Consider the following 21600-nt stretch of genomic DNA (forward strand, 5'->3'; position numbering starts at 1 on the left):
CGTCTTCTTCGCCGTCTTCTTCGTCTTCGTCTTCGTCTTCTTCGCCGTCTTCTTCGTCTTCTTCGTCGTCTTCTTTGTCTTTTTCTTCTTCGTCGTCTTCTTCTTCTTCGTCTTCGTCTTCTTCGTCTTCTTCGTCTTCGTCTTCTTCTTCTTCGCCGTCTTCGTCTTCTTCTTCTTCTTCTTCGTCGTCTTCTTCTCTTGCAGTTCTGGGTAACCAGTGCCCGTTGTGCGACTACAAAAATCGATCTGTCCATCGGCGAAATGGTCTTCCAGTGTTTCAGGTTCCTTTTGGTTTATAATTTAATATTTCCTAGGTAGGCTGTCAACCAGCCTCTGAACGTGATGACTCCATTTGGACTGGTATTTTTTTTTTATTTGTTACCATTTCTTCGATATGCAATTTTTATCTAATTTCGTCACTTATTCAGTCTCGTAAAGTTACTCCTCTTTTATTTTTAGTGGGTTATTTTACGACGGTTTATCAACTGCTGTGGTTATCTAGCGTCTGAATGATGAAGGTGGTGATGCCTGCGAAATGAGCCCAGAGACCAGCGCCGAAATGTACCCAGCATTTGCCCTTAATGGGTTGAGAAAACCCTCGGAAAAACCTCAACCAAGTATCTTGTCCCAAGCAGGATTTGAACCCGGGCCCACTTGTTTCACGGTCAGGCAGGCTAACCGTTACTCTGCAGCGTTGGACTCACTCCTCGCTTCCATACAGAGCTGGTTTAGAAATAACTTTGTGCTATGTAAATTGAATTTCTTTCCTCGTATATTTTCCAAACTTTCTCTTCAATACACCATATAATGTTATATTTTACTTACTTACTTACTTACTTACTTACTGGCTTTTAAGGAACTCGTAGGTTCATTGCCGCCCTCACATAAGCCCGCCATCGGTCTCTATCCTGTGCAAGATTAATCCAGTCTCTACCATCATATCCTACCTCCCTCAAATCCATTTGAATATTATCTTCCCATCTACGTCTCGGCCTCCCCAAAGGTCTTTTTCCCTCCGGCCTCCCAACTAACACTCTATATGCATTTCTGGATTCGCCCATACGTGCTACATGTCCTGCCCATCTCAAACGTCTGGATTTTATGTTCCTAATTATGTCAGGTGAAGTATACAATGCGTGCAGCTCTGCGTTGTGTAACTTTCTCCACCCATTCCGAGGCTTACTGTTAGGTTTCGTAACAAGCTTTTTTTTTACGGTGATGGATTGTTAGCCCTTCGCCCAACCCCCAAGCTGGAGGACCACCCCTTATCGGCTGTCCACGACTGCTTATTCTATATTCGCAGCTACCCTCCATATCTGGAGGCCGTCTCCTCTATCCGCAACCTGAGGACGCGCCATGCCGTGGTGATAGGGACCCACAACACATGGTTATATTTTACTAAATTTGTTTATTTATTTATTTATTTAATTTATTATTTATTTGTTTAATTTATGATGTATTTATTATTTGAAGAGTCCACTGCAAGAATGATGGATGTCATTTGGAATACATTTTGCAGGAGAAGCAATTGAAAGTTTGAAATGCTTAGCGCTCAAAGCTTAACTGAGATTTTCCGATCATTACTGGACAATGACTACCAGTGTTAATGCCATATAACTCTCTATGTACATTCTATATGTCTTAAGCTATGCATTGACAGTCTTGGTTCATTTTCGACAAGAAAGTGACATCCATCATTCTTACAGTGGACTCTTCATTTAATTTATTATTTATTTTTATTTATTATTTATTTATTTACTTATTAATTGATTAATTAATTTATTTATTGATTTATTGATTGATTAATTAATTTATTTATTTATTTATTTGACTTCCCAAGTATACAAAATCTGTTAAAATAATTTTGTTATTTATCAGTATTTTAACTCAAAGTGTATGATTATGTCTCGTGACCAGAATATTGTACGAAATGGAAATATAAAAATTGGAGATTTATCCTTCGAAGAGGTGGAAAAATTCAAATATCTTGGAGCAACAGTAACAAATATAAATGACACTCGGGAGGAAATTAAACGCAGAATAAATATGGGAAATGCGTGTTATTATTCGGTTGAGAAGCTCTTATCATCCAGTCTGCTGTCCAAAAATCTGAAAGTTAGAATTTATAAAACAGTTATATTACCGGTTCTTCTGTATGGTTGTGAAACTTGGACTCTTACTCTGAGAGAGGAACATAGGTTCAGGGTGTTTGAGAATAAGGTGCTTAGGAAAATATTTGGGGCTAAGCGGGATGAAGTTACAGAAGAATGGAGAAAGTTACACAACACAGAACTGCACGCATTGTATTCTTCACCTGACATAATTAGGAACATTAAATCCAGACGTTTGAGATGGGCAGGGCATGTAGCACGTATGGGCGAATCCAGAAATGCATATAGAATATTAGTTGGGAGACCGGAGGGAAAAAGACCTTTAGGGAGGCCGAGACGTAGATGGGAGGATAATATTAAAATGGATTTGAGGGAGGTTGGGTATGATGATAGAGACTGGATTAATCTTGCACAGGATAGGGACCACTGGCGGGCTTATGTGAGGGCGGCAATGAACCTTCGGGTTCCTTAAAAGCCATTTGTAAGTAAGTAAGTAAGTAAGTGTTTTTTATAACTATTGGCATTGAGTTAGTTTTATTTCCTGCAAGTTTTATGTTGTAGTTTCTAAGAATAGATTGCAGTTTAAAAAACAGATCGTTGCAAATCATTTTCACTTTCTGCCGTCAATATTTGGTCATCTGCAAAAATGACTGTTTGTAATACTATGTTTCTATTAACGTATATTGTATATTCTCGGAGTTTTTTTAATGATTTCCAAATTTTAATTATTTTATCCGGGTATGAAATAAATAATAATGGAGAGAGACTACAAACTTCTCTGAGCCCCTGATTGATGCCAACTTCTTTCCATTAATTCACTTTCAAAGAGGCCGTTCATTTTTGCTAAAGTGAGAAAAGACAGTGCTTTAAAACTGTATGGGACTGTGGTAGTGTTTATTTTATACATAGAACTGAAACATGACTGATCAAAATCCAGAAGAATGGAGGAGGCAGCGAAGATTTGTCTGCTACGATATTACGCAGGCTACAAATTCCTAATAGGAGAAATACAGGTGTAAGAAGCCAGCTGATTATCGCAAAAGTAATGAAAACATACTATAGGAAAGAATGGCACGACCACGTAGTCAAGCTGCTTACAGACAGAATTCCAAATAAATTATATATAACTGCTGACCGAAGGATTGAAGAGATGATGACTATCTATAAAAAGGGCAAGAGGTCATAGTATATTTTGGAGAGGTAACATGGCTGAAACCAGCGATTCTCGAGGTTGCGACCCACAGGTAGGTCCTGAAGGGATGTTGATGATAATACTACTACAGTAATAATGTGCTGAATTAATGCGAAATACGTGAGAAATAAAGTAAATCAAAATTCACCGAATTATATACAAAACAGGTGTGTGTGTTCCCAGGAAAATACAATTGCAGTATTGAAGGAACCACATTTAAAATGGATAACGTTATCAATATTACAACAGTGTTGTAGTGAATATTGCAAGAAAACATTTAGCGTAATAATAAACTCTGTCCTGCAAAGTTTTTAGTAAAATACAGTAAGTATCCTGTAAATATTTAAGTATTTTGTAAAGTTCTAAGTATCTTATTAGTTTTAAGTATTTTGGTAATTTACAGGCATCTTGCAATAGCAAACGTGTATTGCACATGTTTGGCCACGTATTGCACATGTTTGGCCACGTATTGCACATGTTTGGCCACCGGTATCTATTTTAATATCAATGTGCTAAGAAGCAGCCATTCATTCATTCATTCATTCATTCATTCATTCATTCATTCATTTATTTTATTCCATAGATCTTACATGAGCAATGAAGCTTTAAGATGTGGAACATGTCAATATTTTACAATATTACAATTACAATTTTTACAAATTTTTATAGTTTTACAATTTAGTAATTTTCTACAATTTTTACAATGTTGTACAATTTTTTTTTACATTTTGGCGAGATGTAGTGAGTAGCGAATAATAGGTTGGTACTAGGATGATGATGATAATAATAATAATAATAATAATAATAATAATAAATAATAATAATAATAATAATAATAATAATAATAATAAATAGGAACGGATTGTGGGCTTATGTGAGGGCGGCAATGAAACTCCAGGTTCTCTAAAAGCCGTTTGTAAGTTAATACTAATACTACTACTACTACTACTACTACTACTACTACTACTACTACTACTACTGCTACTACTACTACTACTACTGCTACTACTACTACTACTACTACTACTACTACTACTACTAATAATAATAATAATAATAATAATAATAATAAATAGGGACCGATTGTGGGCTTATGTGAGGGCGGCAATGAACCTCCAGGTTCTCGAAAAGCCATTTTTAAGTTAATAATAATAATAATAATAATAATAATAATAAATAGGAACCGATTGTGGGCTTATGTGAGGGCGGCAATGAACCTTCAGGTTCTCGAAAAGCCATTTTTAAGTTAATAATAATAATAATAATAATAATAATAATAATAATAATAAATAGGAACCGATTGTGGGCTTATGTGAGGGCGGAAATGAACTTCCAGGTTCTCTAAAAGCCGTTTTTAAGTTATAAGTAATAATAATAATAATAATAATAATAATAATAATAATAATAATAATAATAATAATAAATAGGGACCGATTGTGGTCTTATGTGAGGGCGGCAATGAACCTCCAGATTCTCTAAAAGCCATTTGTAAGTTAATAATAATAATAATAATAATAATAAAAATAATAATAATAATAATAATAATAATAATAATCTGTGACCCGACAGCCCACGAAGGGCCAAGACCGACCAACCTTCTGCTAACTTCACGTCCACATGCCTCATCCAACTAGAATGGAGGCATCGTGTGGTTAGCTGGTTTTTGTAATCGAATTTCGCTACCTATTTTAACTCAACAAATTCATTACGATGCTGGATTGGAACCGTTCCCATACATTGAGAAAATTCTTTTCACGTGAATACTCGAAGCGGGAATCCCGTAACGCGGGTTTTAGACTTGAAGCCTACGTTAACTAGGACGCTACGGCGCGGCATAGTTCCTTGGTTAGTACGTGTAAATAGTTCCATACAATACAGACGCGATATCTGACAACAAAAAGAAAGGCTCTTCCTTCCGCGTTTATCCCTGTCATAAATTAATAATAACGGTATCGTTGTTTACGAATTTATATGAGCGATGTGACATGTAAACAGAAGAGTACGTTGACAGTGTCTGGGTTGTACCGTCGTTTTTATTGCTCAGTCATAAATGCCCACGGATTTTGAGGCTGGCGACTCGGTGTGGGCACACCGCAGTCAGTGTGGGTGGGGGAGGAAATACAGCGGAATCCGTAGGATGTAGTGAGTGACTCATTCGCTACTGTCCTCTAATAACAGTAAATTGACAACACAGAATAGGGACCTGTTTAAAACGTAATGGCTAAAGCGCTAAACTCTGCAAGTTAGAAGACAAACGAAAGAAAGAAGGATAGATAATAGATGCCAGAATATAATATTTTATTTTATTTTATTTATTTATTTATGCTCGACCATGCCGAAATGTAGTAATTATACACCTGGTAGCAGTCCTTTAATGCATGTCATTAAAGTACACCTACTCATTAAAGTACAGGTCTTCAGCCAATCACAAGACAGATTTGTACCGTTATATCGATTATTCTCGGACATGTAATCGACAGACAATTAGCGAAAAGTCACGGAGGCTGGAAATCGAATACTGTCGCAGAAGGTTATGTTCTGTTACTATAATAATTAGCGTTAATTGTAAATAATATTCAAATAAATTCAATTTGTCATCTCGTTTTTCAATTCTAAATCAATTTCCAGGTTATATCAGACTAATGTTCATTCTTATTCTGTGCCAAGGTCAATGACATTCTGCCTCGGAAAAAATCAATACTTTCGCGTCTGCGCACATCTCACAATTCAGGTCAGTTCGTACATAACCATAAAAAGACCTAATTTTCAATACTTTCAAGTTAGAAATATGGTCGAGCATAAAAAGTCGTATGAAACTTGCCTATAATGGTAATTAAGGCGCTCGTATGAAAATTATGAAACTCGCTTGCGCTCGTTTCATAAACAATCATACTTGCGTCTTAATTACTACCATTATAGGCTTGTTGCATAATGTACTATTATTTAACCTGGTAGAGATAAGGCCAACAGGCCTTCTCTTCCCCTCTACCAGGGGATTACAACTACAATATGAAGAATACAATTACAATTACAATTATAATTACTATTAAATTTACATATACAATAAAAATTAAAGTACTAAAAGATTAACTGATTAATAAAAGCTAGACAGTTTATTGTAAAAGTTAAGAGGAGAGAAGCATTTCTTTTATTGATTAAGTAAAAATTAAACCTACTCTACGCGGTAAGAAAATGCTTAATAAGTTTGCTTTTGAACGCTACTAAATTCCGACAGTCTCTGATGTCACTGGGTAGGGTATTCCACAAGCGCGAGAGCGAGATTGTGTATGATGATGAATACGATGATGTCTTATGTGTTGGTATGGCTAGTATGAGGCTATTTTGCGTGCGTGTGAAGAGATTATGATATGATGACAGGTAACTGAAACGGGAGACAAGGTAGGTAGGTGTAGAGATGTGAAGGACTTGGAAAAGGAGAACAAGAGAATGCAAATTTCTACGTTCGTTAAGCCGTAGCCAGTTTAGAGTTTGGAAGGATGGGGTAATGTGGTCTGCGCGACGGACATCGCAGACGAAGCGAACACAAGAACTATGAACACGTTGTAATTTTTGCGACTGGTTGACATTGAGGTTAGTCAGTAGAAAATCACAATAATCGAAGTGGGGCATTGCAGTTAATATTAAGCGAATTGAGCTACTTCTGTAAGGCGGATATGTAAGACTATTGAGAACAATGTAAAGTTTTTAAATACGTAGGTTAAAATAACAAAATACGAAGGCCGTCCAGAAAGTAAGTTTCCCTGGGGCCGTTTACAGAAAGAAAACATAATTTCATGGAAAGATTTATTGGAGCAGAAACAGCAAGTGTTAAGATCTTTTTCGACATATTCCCACTGGAATTTAGACATCAGTCATACCTTGGGATCAACTTTTGTATCCCTGTGTCGTAGAAGTCTGCCGCCTGGGATCGGAACCAGTGTGTGACAGCCGTCTCACCTCTCTGTTGATCCCACAATATGACAGATATCTCAATTTCGATAAGGAATACGTTGAAAATAGCTCAATAGTTGCTATATCTGTTCCAATAAATCTTTTCATGAAATTGTCTTTTCTGTGTGTAAACGGCCTCATGGAAACTTACTTTCTGGACGGTTCTCGTAGAAACATCTTTTATGGAATTGTTTGATTTCTTTAAAGTGCTATCCTGTAAAATTTATTAGTAGGCCTATGTTGTTTCCTATTATGTGGCATGAAGACTTTCAATCTTGAAGTGATTATGTAAGACAATCTGGATAAAATAAAAATTAAGTAAAAATGGAATGAAGAAAGATGTTTTATGGCTAGGCCTGATGTAAAACTATTAAGGTGGTATGTCTGCATCGTGCAAAAGGAGGACAGTAAAGGCTCATTCACCGTGAAAATTAAACATAACGTAAGCGTTAACTTAAGAATATAAACGTTACGTTACGTTAAAAGTCATACCATCATTTACGATGGGAACATAAATATAACAGCAAACATACTTGGTAACCATGGAAACATAACAACGACGCCATTTCCACATATTCTGTCGTATACTTCAGCGCTCCACGATTGTGTTCTGTTTGCAAATCACGTAAGCATAAGCATGAAAGTTTTGAAGTTTGCAAACTTTCATGTTAACGTCTTACGGTAATGTTTATGTCAATGCTTATGTGAATCATTGTGAATGATCCCATTTGGTAGCCTGGGCGCAAACTTCTGTGTTTATGTTACGGTTATGTTTAATTTTAATTGTGAATGGGCCTATAGATTGTAAAACAAGTAGGTATAAGAAAATGAGAAGGAAGCGCGGGAGACCCGTCAGGCTGTCAGCGTATCGGGATATAGAATCAGAGAAAATGCGATAAAGCTGAAATTTAAAGGATGGCGGATAAGTGGACTACGATTAATTGAGAAGAGAGTCGTGACTTTATTGAGGAAAATTATAAATATTTACACAAATTACTGGTAAGTAGGGCTCGGAAGTTGATGAAATATCTTTTTTTTTCTGACACATTACAGACAATACAGGTTTCAATACAAACCCTTTTCACTTCAACATTAACTAATATAGCATACTTTTATTTTTACATTTTTTTTATTGTCCATTGGCAATTTTTTTAGGAAATGTTGTACTTTTCGTTGCATTTATGCCCTTTTCTACTTTTCGCTGCATTTATGCCCTTTTCTACTTATGAACGGGCATTTTTTGCGGTGTAGTCGTAGTCTATATTCGAGAACCTATTGGAGATTGCTTACGCAATTGAGCTTACGCAATTCGATTGCGTCTTGCGAGAATTTTCTTTATGGTTCCATCAGCCTTGACTCCTGACCATTTATGTTAGTGTCTCCCCCCATTCAACACAACAGAACAAATACTGCAGCCGCAGTGCCCACGTTAGCATATTGTATTACACAAGTCAAGATGTAAATACGCGAAAGTAAAACAAAGCAAAGTTTTCTGCGACAGTCGAGTTTGGTGACAATGTATTTTCCACAGGTAGAAGCATACTGTTTTGTTTGTATTTTACTATTAAAATCATTTTTTTATGTAATTTTAATGTTATATTTTCAAAAATTCAAGGCCATTTTATGTGATTTTTAGATCATCAACTTTCGAGTCCTACTGATAAAGATAACTGTCGTAATGGAGGAAATATTTTTTTGGGTTATGATATACCGATAGAGTAGGGGAGAGAGGCCACCAGCGCGAGTCCACACCTGTGGAGTAACGGTCAGCGCCTCTGGCCGCGAAACCAGGTGGCCCGGGTTCGATTCCCGGTCGGGAGGTTTTTTCCGGGGTTTTCCCTCAACCCAATTTGAGCAAATGCTGGGTAACTTTCGGTGCTGGACCCCGGACTCATTTCACCGGCATTATCACCTTCATGTCATTCAGACGCTAAATAACCAAAGATGTTGATTAAGCGTCGTAAAATAACCTACTAAAGCCAACAGCGCGGCTCAGTTAGTTAAGGCGCTTGTCTGCCGGTCTGAATTTTCGTTCGGGCGCGGGTTCGATCCCCGTTTGGGCTGATTACCTGGTTGGGTTTTTTCCGAGATTTTGCCCAAGCGTAAGGTGAATGCCAGGTAATCTAAGGGTACGTACACGTTGGAGCGACGATAAACGATAAAAGAAGCAGCGATGCTATATCAGAGAGAATTGAAGCATGCATTGTCATTGAGGTGTGCATATTGGAGTAACGATAAAAGCGAAGATACACGATAAAAGCGACGAAAAAGCAAAGTTCCATTTTCTTCGCTCTTGTCGTTCATATGATCTCTGATTAAGATAATATTAATCTGTATAAATACCGGTGATTATCAATATATCCTAATATTAATCGATTTATTATTATTTCGGCTTATTAAATTAATTATTGTAGATATTGACAAATTGATCAGTTGTGTATTTATTCGTCATATGTTATGTGATCACAAGAACCAATCACAACACAACGAATTTATACTATCTTTGGGATGAGAAACGGGTTTAATTTTGTACGTATTTAAGTTATATTAACCTTGAACCTAGCAGCTGATATTTCCTATATATCTTCTTTCATTAAGTGGATGCATAGAATATCTTCTACTGATAAATCAAAATGTTCGCTTCCCGCGTTCTCATTGCTCCGATATGAACACTTGATTCTTTGATAATACCAAAGCGTCGCTAGATCGTTTCTCTTATCGTTTATCGTTGCTCCAACGTGTACGTACCAGGAGAATCCTCGGCCTCATCTCGCCAAATACTATCTCGCTATCACCAATCTCATCGACGCTAAGTAACCTAGTAGTTGCTAACAGCGTCGTTAAATAAACGACTAAACAAAAGTAGGGGAGAATGTTGTACCTTGGATCATTTTTTTGTTTCAGATTTTTGTTAGCCGACTCAAACTGAAGTAGTTTGTAGAGAAAGCTGCTAGGTAGCTCTGGTCATAGTTCCGATTTGGTTTATTACAAAGTGTGAGTTCTGTGGATGAAACAAGTTTTTTTTTTTGGTAACAAAAGTAAATATTTCGTTCATTGTTGTACCAAGGAACATGTTCCAAGGTACATGAATAAACATAATGCTATCGGTTTTTGCAAATCAAGCTTTCAGGTATAACTACCTGTTTTGTGATCCAAGATACAAGAGGGTGCACGTTTAAACAAATATGGCTGCCTAAACTAGAGATGAGAATAAATTATGGAAATTAGCATATGTATTTACTCACCAGATGATAGGGAACACATCGTACTTGATTAATAGTTACTAATACAATTTGGATTCGCGTTAGAAAACATATAACAATGAACTAAATATTTACTGATCCGGAAACTGTTATTAAAACTGTGCATCTTTGAAGCGCTCGTGTTCAAACAAATATTCATCCAACGTTCAACAGCATCTTTTCCCCTAAGTCATCTCAATCAGCGTTACAATATAATGGTGGGGGTCGAATATGGTAGGGAAACTATTGCACCTTGAATCATTTTCACATTTTTTTTTTTTTTAATTTTGGGAAATGACAATTTTTAAATGAAAAAATGCTTGAAATAATTATTGAAGATTCCTTTACAACTTCCTACAGGTATTTTCCTGTTTTACATATCTATTAAGTATGAAAAAAAATACAATGAAGGGATATGTAAAGTGATTACGATACAGCAGGTTCGTGTACATTGGATCATAGCCTTTTGTACCTTGAACATTGTAACACTGGGAATATAGGTGGAAATATAGCTGTAAAATTCACAATAATTAAAAAGAAAAGTATTTGTCATCATTTGCAGGTTTCTCTGATTCAGATTTTAATTCCTGGAGGAGCCATAACTACTTCAACAGCTTTCTTCAAGGCATCCGGATCAATCTACAGAACGTAGAACACACGTTTAGGTCGAGTACATCAACTGCCTACAAATACATCCTCAGTTATCGTGTATTCCCGATAGGAGACACGAACTTAGATTCTACATAGTACTTTGTAATCGAAAGTTCACGAACTATCTTCTAATACATCTTTTCTCAGTCTAGGTTCCTTGCAATCGATACCATTTCTAGGCATGCAGAACAAAAGTTTAGGTCAAGCATACCAATTAATGTCTCCAAATACCTCTTCACTGATTGCGTATTCCTTCCGTTTTCTAGATGCCCTGCCACAATGGTAGATGGCAGCAATCATCCTATATACCTATTACATACATTTTAAAATAAATTACTCTATCACTCTTACTTTAAATTCTGATATACATTAGCGTTTTATCTAACAAGATTATCCTTCCATTTTTGAAATCTATCTTCATTCTGTAATTCCTATGTTTAGACTATCCCTATAATTATTTATTCTTTGGGACCCTCAAGTGACCTTCGTTCCTTTACCTACATACGTAGAAATATCTAACAAGCTATTGGCGGCTGGTGAAGGGGGTTTTCATTTCATTTCATTTCATTTCATTTCATTTCATTTCATTTCATTTCATTTCATAATGAGTGAAATGATTACTTTTATTGTGAAGGGCTAAGAACGAGGCGGCGTACTTAGCCCGCACGAAAAGAGAACGAAGCGTTGCTCTTTCTTCAATACGTGTATTATAATATCATAAACAAACATAAGATTCGCTGTATGACAATAATTCTTATTCTAATAATGCATGACAACGCAATACTTTATACATATATTAAATCCATATAAATGATCTTATTCAGTTATTCCCAGTATTTTAAAAATTAATAGCATTGGCACGTGTTCACATCCACATGCTAAAATTGAAATACTGTATAGGGAAAGTCGTCTGTATCTTGCCACAGTTAATCAATTCTTAGATATGTAATGTTAACGAATAAATCAAATGGAAAACTGCAGCTTTAATAGAGTCTGCATGTGATAGAGTAACATAGTTTCATTTCCATTTCTAATAACTCATATATTACATATTCATATAGATTAGTAAGTACTCTTCTGCTTACAATCAAAGCACAATAAGTCAAAAATATTACTTCTGACAAGAAGGTTTGTATTATTATGTACATAATGTATGTGTATAAACGTAGAATTGGAAAAATAAATAGAAACACATTACAAAAAAGTAATATTTTGAGGGTTCAAGTTTTTCATTCATTGTTCACCCTATATTACCGTTTTCATTTTGCTATTGCTCTGATAGATGAGACATCTAATTCGGAAAACTGTGTGTTTGGGAGTTCCTATAGAATTTGTCTCCTGGTATTAGGAGTACGGTGTAGTATGAGAGAGGAGGTATTAAAATCCAATTCCTTAACGGAACCAAATATTACATTCTACATAGTTTGCAAACGATAAAATTTCCAGGGTTGTAGAACACACGTTTAGGTCGAGTACACCAACTGCCTACAAATACATCCCTCAGTTGTCGTGTATTCCCGATAGGAGACACGAACTTAGATTCTACATACTTTGTAATCGAAAGTTCACGAACTATCTTCGAATACATCTTTTCTCAGTCTAGGTTCCTTGCAATCGATATCATTTATAGGCATGTAGAACAAAAGTTAATGTGTCCAAATACTCTTCACTGATTGCGTATTCCTTCCGTTTTCTAGATTCCCTGTCACAATGGTAGATAGCAGCAATCGTCCTATATACTTATTACACACATTTTAAAATAAATTACTCTATCCCTCTTACTTTAAATGCTGATATACATTGGTGTTTTATCTAACAAGATTATCCTTCCATTTTTGAAATCTATCTTCATTCTATAAATCCTATGTGTAGACTATTCCTATAATATTTATTCTCTTGGACCCTCAAGTGATCTTCGTTTCTTTACCTATATACGTAGAAATATCTAACAAGCTATTGGCGGCTGGTGAAGGGGGGTTTTCGTTTCACAATAATGAGTGAAATGATTACTTTTATTGTGAAGGGCTAAGAACGAGGCGGTGTACTTAGCCCGCACGAAAAGATAACGAAGCATTGCTCTGTCTTCAATACGTGTATTATAATATCATGAACATAAGATTCGCTGTATGAAATTAATAATTCATATTCTAATAATGCATGACAACGCAATACTTTATTCATATATTAAAACCATATAAATGATCTTATTCAATTATTCCCAATATTTTAAAAATTAATAGCATTGGCACGAGTTCACATCCACATGCTAAAATTGAAATATAGGGAAAGTCGTCTATATCTTGCCACAATTAATCAATTCTTATATATAATATTAACGAATAAATCCAATGGAAAACTGCAGCTTTAATAGAGTCTGCATGTGATAGAGTAACATAGTCTCATTTCCATTTCTAATAACTCATATATTATATATTCATATAGATTTGTAAGTACGCTTCGGCTTAAAATCAAAGCACATTAAGTCAAAAATATTACTTCTGACAAGAAGGTGCGTATTATTATATACATAATGTATGTGTATAAACGTAGAATTGGAAAAATAAATAGAAACACATTACAAAATAATAATATTTCGAGGGTTCTAGTTTTACATTCATGGTTCACCTTATATTACCGTTTTCATTGGGCTATTACTCTAGTAGATGTCTCTGTAATTCCGAAAATTGTGTTTGGGAGTTCCTGCAGAATTTGTCTTTTGGTATTAGGAGTACGGTATAGTATAATGAGAGAGGAGGTATTAGAATTTAGTTCCTTAACGGAACCAAACATTAAATTTTTCGTAGTCTGCAATAGATAACAATTCTTGGCTTGCAGAACACACGTTTAGGTGGAGTACACCAAGTGCCTATAGATACATCCACAGTTATCGTTTATTCCCGATAGGAGACACGAACTTAGATTCTACATACTTTGTAATCGAAAGTTCACGAACTATCTTCAAATACATCTTTTCTCAATCTAAGTTCCTTGCAATCGATACCGTTCCTAGGCATGTAGAACAAAAGTTTAGGTCAAGCATACCAATTAATGTGTCCAAATACCTCTTCACTGATTGCGTATTCCTTCCGTTTTCTAGATTCCCTGTCACAATGGTAGATAGCAGCAATCGTCCTATGTACCTATTACACACATTTTAAAATAAATTACTCTATCCCTCTTACTTTAAATGCTGATATACATTGGCGTTTTATCTAACAAGATTATCCTTCCATTTTTGAAATCTATACTCATTCTTTAATTCCTATGTGTAGACTATTCCTATAATTATTTATTCTCTGGGACCCTCAAGTGATCTTCGTTCCTTTACCTATATACGTAGAAATATCTAACAAGCTATTGGCGGCTGGTAAGGGGGGATTTTGTTTTATGATAATTCGTGAACTGATTAGGTTCATTATGAAGGCCACTTTTCTTAGGGTTGTGAATAGTGAGAAGGAAAGAGTAAGAAGCATTCCTCTTTCTTGAATACATCGATTATACAATCATGTATATAAAATACGATTCGCTGTATGACATTAATCATTGTTTATCCTAATAATGAATGATAACGCAATATTTTATACATATATATTAAATTCATATAAATGATCATATCCAGGTATTCCCTCAATTTTAAAAATTAATAACATTGGCACGGGTTCACATCCACATGCTAATTTTGAAATATAGGGAAAGTGGTGTATATCTTACCACAGTAAATCAGATTTAATGTTAACGAATAAATCAAATGGGAACCTGGACCTTCAATAGAGTCTGCACGTGATATAATAACTTAATCTCAATTCCATTTCTAATACTTCATATATTATATATTCATATAGATTTGTAAGTGCGCTTCGGCTTACAATCAAAGCATATCAAGTCAATAATATTACTTCTGACAAGAAGATGTGTGTTATTATGTACGTAATGTACGTGTATAAACGTAGAATTGGAAAGATAAATAGAAAAAAAAAAAAAAAGTAATATTTTGAGGGTTCAAGTTTTTCATTCATGGTTCACCTTATATTACCGTTTTCATTTTGCTGTTGCTCTGATAGATGTCTCTATAGTGCCGAAAATTGTGTGCTTGGGAGTTCCTACAGAATTTGTCTCCTGGTATTAGGAGTACGGTGTAGTATAATGAGAGCGGAGGTATTAGGATTTAGTTCCTTAACGGAACCAAACATTGCAGTCTACATAGTTTGCAATCGATAACATTTCTAGGCTTGTAGAACACACGTTTAGGTCGAGTACACCAAGTGCCTAGAAAATCATCTTGAGTTATCGTGTATTTCCGATAGGAACACGAACTTAGATTCTACATACTTTGTAATCGAAAGTTCACGAACTATCTTCAGATACATCTTTTCTCAGTCTAGGTTCCTTGCAATCGATACCATTTATAGGCATGTAGAGTAAACGTTTAGGTCAAGCATACCTATTAATGTCTCCACATATCTCTTCACTGATTGCGTATTCCTTCCGTTTCCTAAATTCCCTATCAGAACGGTAGATAGCAGCAATCGTCCTATATACCTATTACACACATTTTAAAATAGATTACTCTATCTCTCTAACTTTAAATGCTGATATACATTGGCGTGTTATCTAACAAAATTATCCTTCCATTTTTGAAATCTATCTTCATTCTTTAATTCCTATCTTTAGACTATTCCTATAATTATTTGTTCTCTGGGACCCTCAAGTGATCTTCGTTCCTTTACCTATATACGTAGAAATATCTAACAAGCCATTGGCGGACGGAGGAGGGGTGTTTGTTTTATAACAATTAGTGAAAGGAATAGGATTGTTGTTAAGGCCTCCTAGTTTTCAGTTGTGAATAATGTATATATATGTACATAATTTGAACTGGTAATGGAAATTACGGGAAAATGGCTGAACCGATTTTAATAAATGACCCATCATTTTGAAGCTTGGAACCCAAAGTTTTTCAGAAAGATAGTAGTTTTCAGTGAAATATCAATTTTCCTACATCATTTTCCTATTTTCCAAAGTCTGTCTTTCGTCAGTTTTGAGAACTAATTAATTGCATTTGAGAATAAAATAAAACACACACTACAATAAACACTAGACTATTACACGAAGGCCATGACCTACAGGATTGCTGACATAGAGTTCAGATGGCTCAGATTCTTTCACATCATAATTCCAAGATGCCGATCTTCATTAGTGTAATTTTTTGATAACGTATAAAAAATAATTTACAGGTTTGATTCTCTGGTCTGTAGTTTTCCGAGTACAGCTGTGTATTGGATATTAAGAACTACAAAACTTAAGAATGTTTGATGACATTATTGCCATTAAAAATTAAATATTATTATAGTTAATGCAACACATAATGGTATACTGATAATATGAAAGTGAAACCTTTTGGGGCTTTAAGTAAGTATACGCAGAGAAAGAATATTTTATATTAGATCTTCTTTTCTATAATTTACTGAGTAACGGCTATATGTATGTTACTGAAAAATATAAAACTTACGTAAGGTAACATATTGTTATTAAAAATGAAATACTTTTTTAGTTATTAATCAAGTAGTGTGGGTCTTTTTCATATATTTAATGGCAGTGTGATATAGATATTTATATGTCTCATTCTCTGATTTTCCTTGGTAGTAATTGAGTCATGCTTCCTATTTTAGCTGCGTCTTTAAACTACATCAAAATTAATTTCATATTTGTTTGGTTTAATCGATTAGATTTGTGATCGCTGCCAAGCATATTTTGTTGTAGGGAAAATAGCATGCCATTTCACTTCTTGCTACCGTGATGAGTAAGTTTATTTCCCGTAACCAGCAACGAATGAAACACTGAAACTGCCAACGATTTACGATGAACAATTTTATTTAGAGCGCATATAAGATTCTACAACTCTGACATATCATTCGCTTCATTTTCCGCATCTCAGCAATAGATTCTTCACAACAGCCTATGTTACAGAAAATATACGGGATAACATTCATTGTTACACAAATTAATCCAGCAGTATTTGGTAGATCAGTATTGTCTGGAGGAAGCGCAAAAATTACAATTCCTAAGAAAATACCAAAAGGTATTACTTACTGATAAAATAAGAGGCCTACAAAATTTTGTAGTCTCTTGATCACCTCAGCAAGATCTCTTAGTGGGAAAAAGTGATTCTGCCCTCTACATTTCAGGATAGTTCACAAAACATGCAACAGCTATACCAAGATGCTAAGTCTTTTGTTCAACACATGACAAAACTTACATTTTCTTAACTTTGACCTACAATCCGCAGTGACCTGAAATAGCTACTGTATTACTACCACATGAAAAACTCGCTGATCGTCCTGACATTGTTACTTGCGATTTCGTATTGAAACTCAAGAACTGAAGATGGATAGGTTCAAGGAAAAGTATTTGGCACAAAAAAAAAAAAACCATTCAGAGGGAGTATGTTTCACTGTTATGGAAGCCAAATAACTTTCAAAATGTCTGGTATTCTTCATTGGAAATAAATCTGAACAATTTTTATTTGAACTTCTTATGGACTTAGTTTGCAGCAATTGCTGCACAAGCCACTAGTAATAATAATAATAATAATAATAATAATAATAATAATAATAATAATAATAATAATAATAGTATTGAGATGGAGGCAGTGTAGTTGGTAGAGATGAGATAAACTGTTCTATTTAAGTAGGCCTAATAGTTTCGACTGTAACTGTTTCATGAACGAAGCTGTTTCGTATCGAAACAGTTTCAAATAAACTGTTCCAGCTTTTTTAACCCATCTCTAGTGAGTAGTCATTTGTTTCAGGGTTATTGAAGAGTGCGGATCTGCTTTTGTGAAGTACGGTTTACTCTAGATAGTGTAATATAGCATGGTTCTTTTCTTACTACGTTAACGTAATTGAGGGCAATCTTAAAGTATAAAATGTCCTATATGTACAGTAGGTCATTTCTCCCGTTATCAGTTAATGAATGTGGAATAATGACACCATGCGCGACCCAAGAACGGAAACGCTATGTTTTGTCTGTTGCCACACTTATAGAGAGATACAGATAGAAATAGAGCTATAGATGTAGAGATACAGAGATAGACATAATACACCATTATTACATGTTTTCTTGTTCTTACTAATAACATATGACACCATTTTAATTTATTTTTCTTTTTGTTGCAGGTAAGGTGTTGAATCCATATTGTTTGTGAATGGAAGTGTGATTCCTACGATCTCAGACTTAGACGTAAGGCAATGCATTACTACCGCTGGTATGAGATGGTGAAATGAGGGAACTCTAGCAACACACTATTCGAGGTATTCGTAACATCAGCTTATGTTCAGGTGAATTTCTCCTCATCTTGCCATGTATACATACAAGTGATGTGGATACGATGCAAGTTACAATGAATGCTCAAGAGCTCAATTCATTACATTGAACCTCATTTTGAAGTTGTGCTGATTGTAGTGACTGTGTAACTTTTATTCGTGTGGCAAAAAAAGCCGGACCGATCCTTGTAGCTGATTTCAGAGCCTTGTTCACTCCAGAGCACTATAGACTGGTAACTAAGATTTTCGTGGTTCGAATCCTGCCTGGGAAGGAAACTTTTTTTTTGTCCCTTATTCATATTTATTCCCAATACTTTTCGATTGCTGGTAAAATTCATGTTCTGAGAATAATAAGTTAATTAAGTAGTAAAATATCGCTACAATCGAAAAGTATTGGGAATAAATTTGAATAAGGAACAAAAAAAGAAAAAAATTCCTTCCCAGGCAGAATTCGAACCACGAAAGTCTTAGCTATTGTCTGACCATCGGATCTGTGCCCCTTCAGCGCTGACGTCGTTCTTGGAAAACTTAACGCCTGTACTCACACCATTCCACCCGCTTTCCTCCCACCACGTCAAACAGCAGGCCACGAACCTTGCCGAATAGGGATGTTGCCAAACTTCCGTCAAACGGTGTCATAAATAACTGGTCCTCCATGCTACAATATCATTTCTTTCAATCAAAATACATCTTGTATTTCTACATTTTTTAAACCTAAATCCCATGTCTCGAATCACTTTCCGTAGTTTTTCTCTCCAACCTTGGAAATTATTACTTCTCTCGCAAGCTTCAGTAATTTCTTCAATGTTGAAACTTCTTTCTGAACGGTATAAAATTCTTGTATCTTTCTTCTTAAAATACATCGGTTCATATCATCTACAATAATTAAGTTCCCTTGGTCTGTCCTTCTCTGGTGATTCTAGCTTTTCATCTCCTGCACAGACTCCCTCTCTCCTGATTTTCTTTATTAGGCACTCTGACCTGCCTATATAAATTACATAACATGTTGTATTATTAGTATTAGTTAAGTAAGTAATTTTAATACGTAATCAATTGAAATAAAATAAGCCTCAGCTGTGATATCAGCCGCTCTTTTCGTTGCCTGATTTATAGGAAACAGATATTGACCTGTTTGTTTCTCTTCATCGCAAAATGCTATTACGTACTTGCTTAATAATATTTCTTTCGCCACTCCGTGCTACAGTGTTCATGTTAAGTTGACAACACTGGACTGCAAGTGCAAATATTGTAAACTGTCCCGCAAGAAAGCCAAAATTGTTAGTGGGGGAGAGAAAGGGAGAGAGATGGAAAAGAGAGAGATAGGAATGCAGGGACAGAAATGAATTACCGAGGCTGAGAAGGAATTAGGATTCAGTTCGCATATCTTACGGGGGCACAGATCCGATGGTGCGACTATACCAGTCTATCGTGCTCTGGAGTGAACAAGGCTCTGAAATCAGCTACAAGGGTCGGTCCGTGTTTTTTTTTTTTGACACTACTGTACGTGTCGATGGTGTTCTGTAAAAAGGGCGCTATCAACAAAATTAGGAGATCTAAAAAATCTGTTTACGATCCATAATTTTGTAAAATGTGTTATTTAGGCCTACTTTATCTCAGTAGTTTCACTATTTTTCATACATCAAGGAAATGAGCCGAAGGAGAAAAATTATTTATAACCGTTTATTAACGTAAAGCCACAAAATTGTTAATTTTACCCTTCTTACAAAACACCATCGATATTATGTACCGGTATTAAAATTCAGGGAAAGAAACACACTTCAGTCTGAAACTCTACATTATTCCTTTTTTGTATGCTGTCTATTTTTATACTGTACTAGCCGTACCCGTGCGCTCCGCTGCACCCGTTAGAAATAAATATAAATTAATTACATAATTAAAATAGGACATTTGATCCAGGGAACATTCGTGTTTGATAGAAGGATAAATCGTTTAATATGTTACTTAATTTAAATTGTGTTTAAAATATTAAAATGCGGTCATTTTGATCCAGAGACCACTCATTTGGTCATAAAAATTACTTTAGGAAATACAGGAAACGAATGTACAGAATAGCCTATCAAGTTTTCTGTGCATAAGAAGATATTTTAATCTTACCTGTCCTCGATTCACTCAGAAGTTACTGTAATAACATTATAGCATTATGTCCATCCAGAGAAACTACACTTTCCCATGATGAAATAATAATTAGTTATACAAATCGGTTAATTTAGCTTCCGATATTACCATATTACTTCATACAAACACAGAAACATTGTCTGTAGGCTATGTTTCATAGCTTTCGATTGTTGTGTCCAAGGCCCCTTATAGACGAAGTCGTTTGTTTTTTATTTCAATACACCGCCTTAGATGGCAGTTATTTTAATTTAAAAACTCATTTATCTCGTTAAATATCAGTGCTATCAAAATTTTTCAAAGAATAAAACTTATCAGAAATCATTTTTAAATAAACTCTTGTTATGTAAACTTTTTGACAAAAATCAATAATAAGCGAGATATTTCGATTTATTTAATGCAGGCCCCCTTATAACCCCCCCCCTTTTAAATAATGTATTTTGAATGCCATATAGCCTAAAATCTAAGTTACAACGAACTTAATTTATATTCCAGTTTTCATCTAAATCCGTTCAGCCATTATCGCGTGAAAAGGTAACAAACATACATACAGACAGACAGACAGACAGACATACATACAAACAAAAATTTCAAAAAAAGCTATTTTCGGTTTCAGGTTGGTTAATTATATATGTTATGACCAATTATTTTTGGAAAATCGAAAATTACCAGAAAAATTTCGGCTACAGATTTATTATTAGTATAGATATTATAACTTTAAGCACATTCTTCATAAGGATCGAGGCCTTTTTTTTTTTTTTTTACTTGGAATCGGTTCTCAATTTTTTTTTTCCGTTTCATAATAGGAATAGGCAATTTCTTTCCAACAATTCTGTAAGGACAATCTCGTTCCCTAATGTTCTAGTTGTATTTCACAGTTTATTTTTATTTCTTTATATTCTCTTATGCTTAATAAAATATCCTTTTTTCGTTGTTTTTCTTGATTAAGAATTTATGCGACGCTAGCTCTTGATGTCTTTGTCACTTCTTCTTACTGACTA

At 35.0% G+C, this 21600-nt stretch overlaps 1 protein-coding gene across 10 annotated transcripts in view; it reads left to right on the forward strand.

Moving 5' to 3' along the window:
• The window catches only part of HDAC4 (histone deacetylase 4), a 582774-nt gene that overhangs the window by 86391 nt on the left and 474783 nt on the right, over positions 1 to 21600 (forward strand). The window lies entirely within an intron of this gene.

Source organism: Periplaneta americana, chromosome 13, assembly GCF_040183065.1.
Source record: "Periplaneta americana isolate PAMFEO1 chromosome 13, P.americana_PAMFEO1_priV1, whole genome shotgun sequence".
Classification (NCBI taxonomy): Eukaryota; Metazoa; Arthropoda; class Insecta; order Blattodea; family Blattidae; genus Periplaneta; species Periplaneta americana.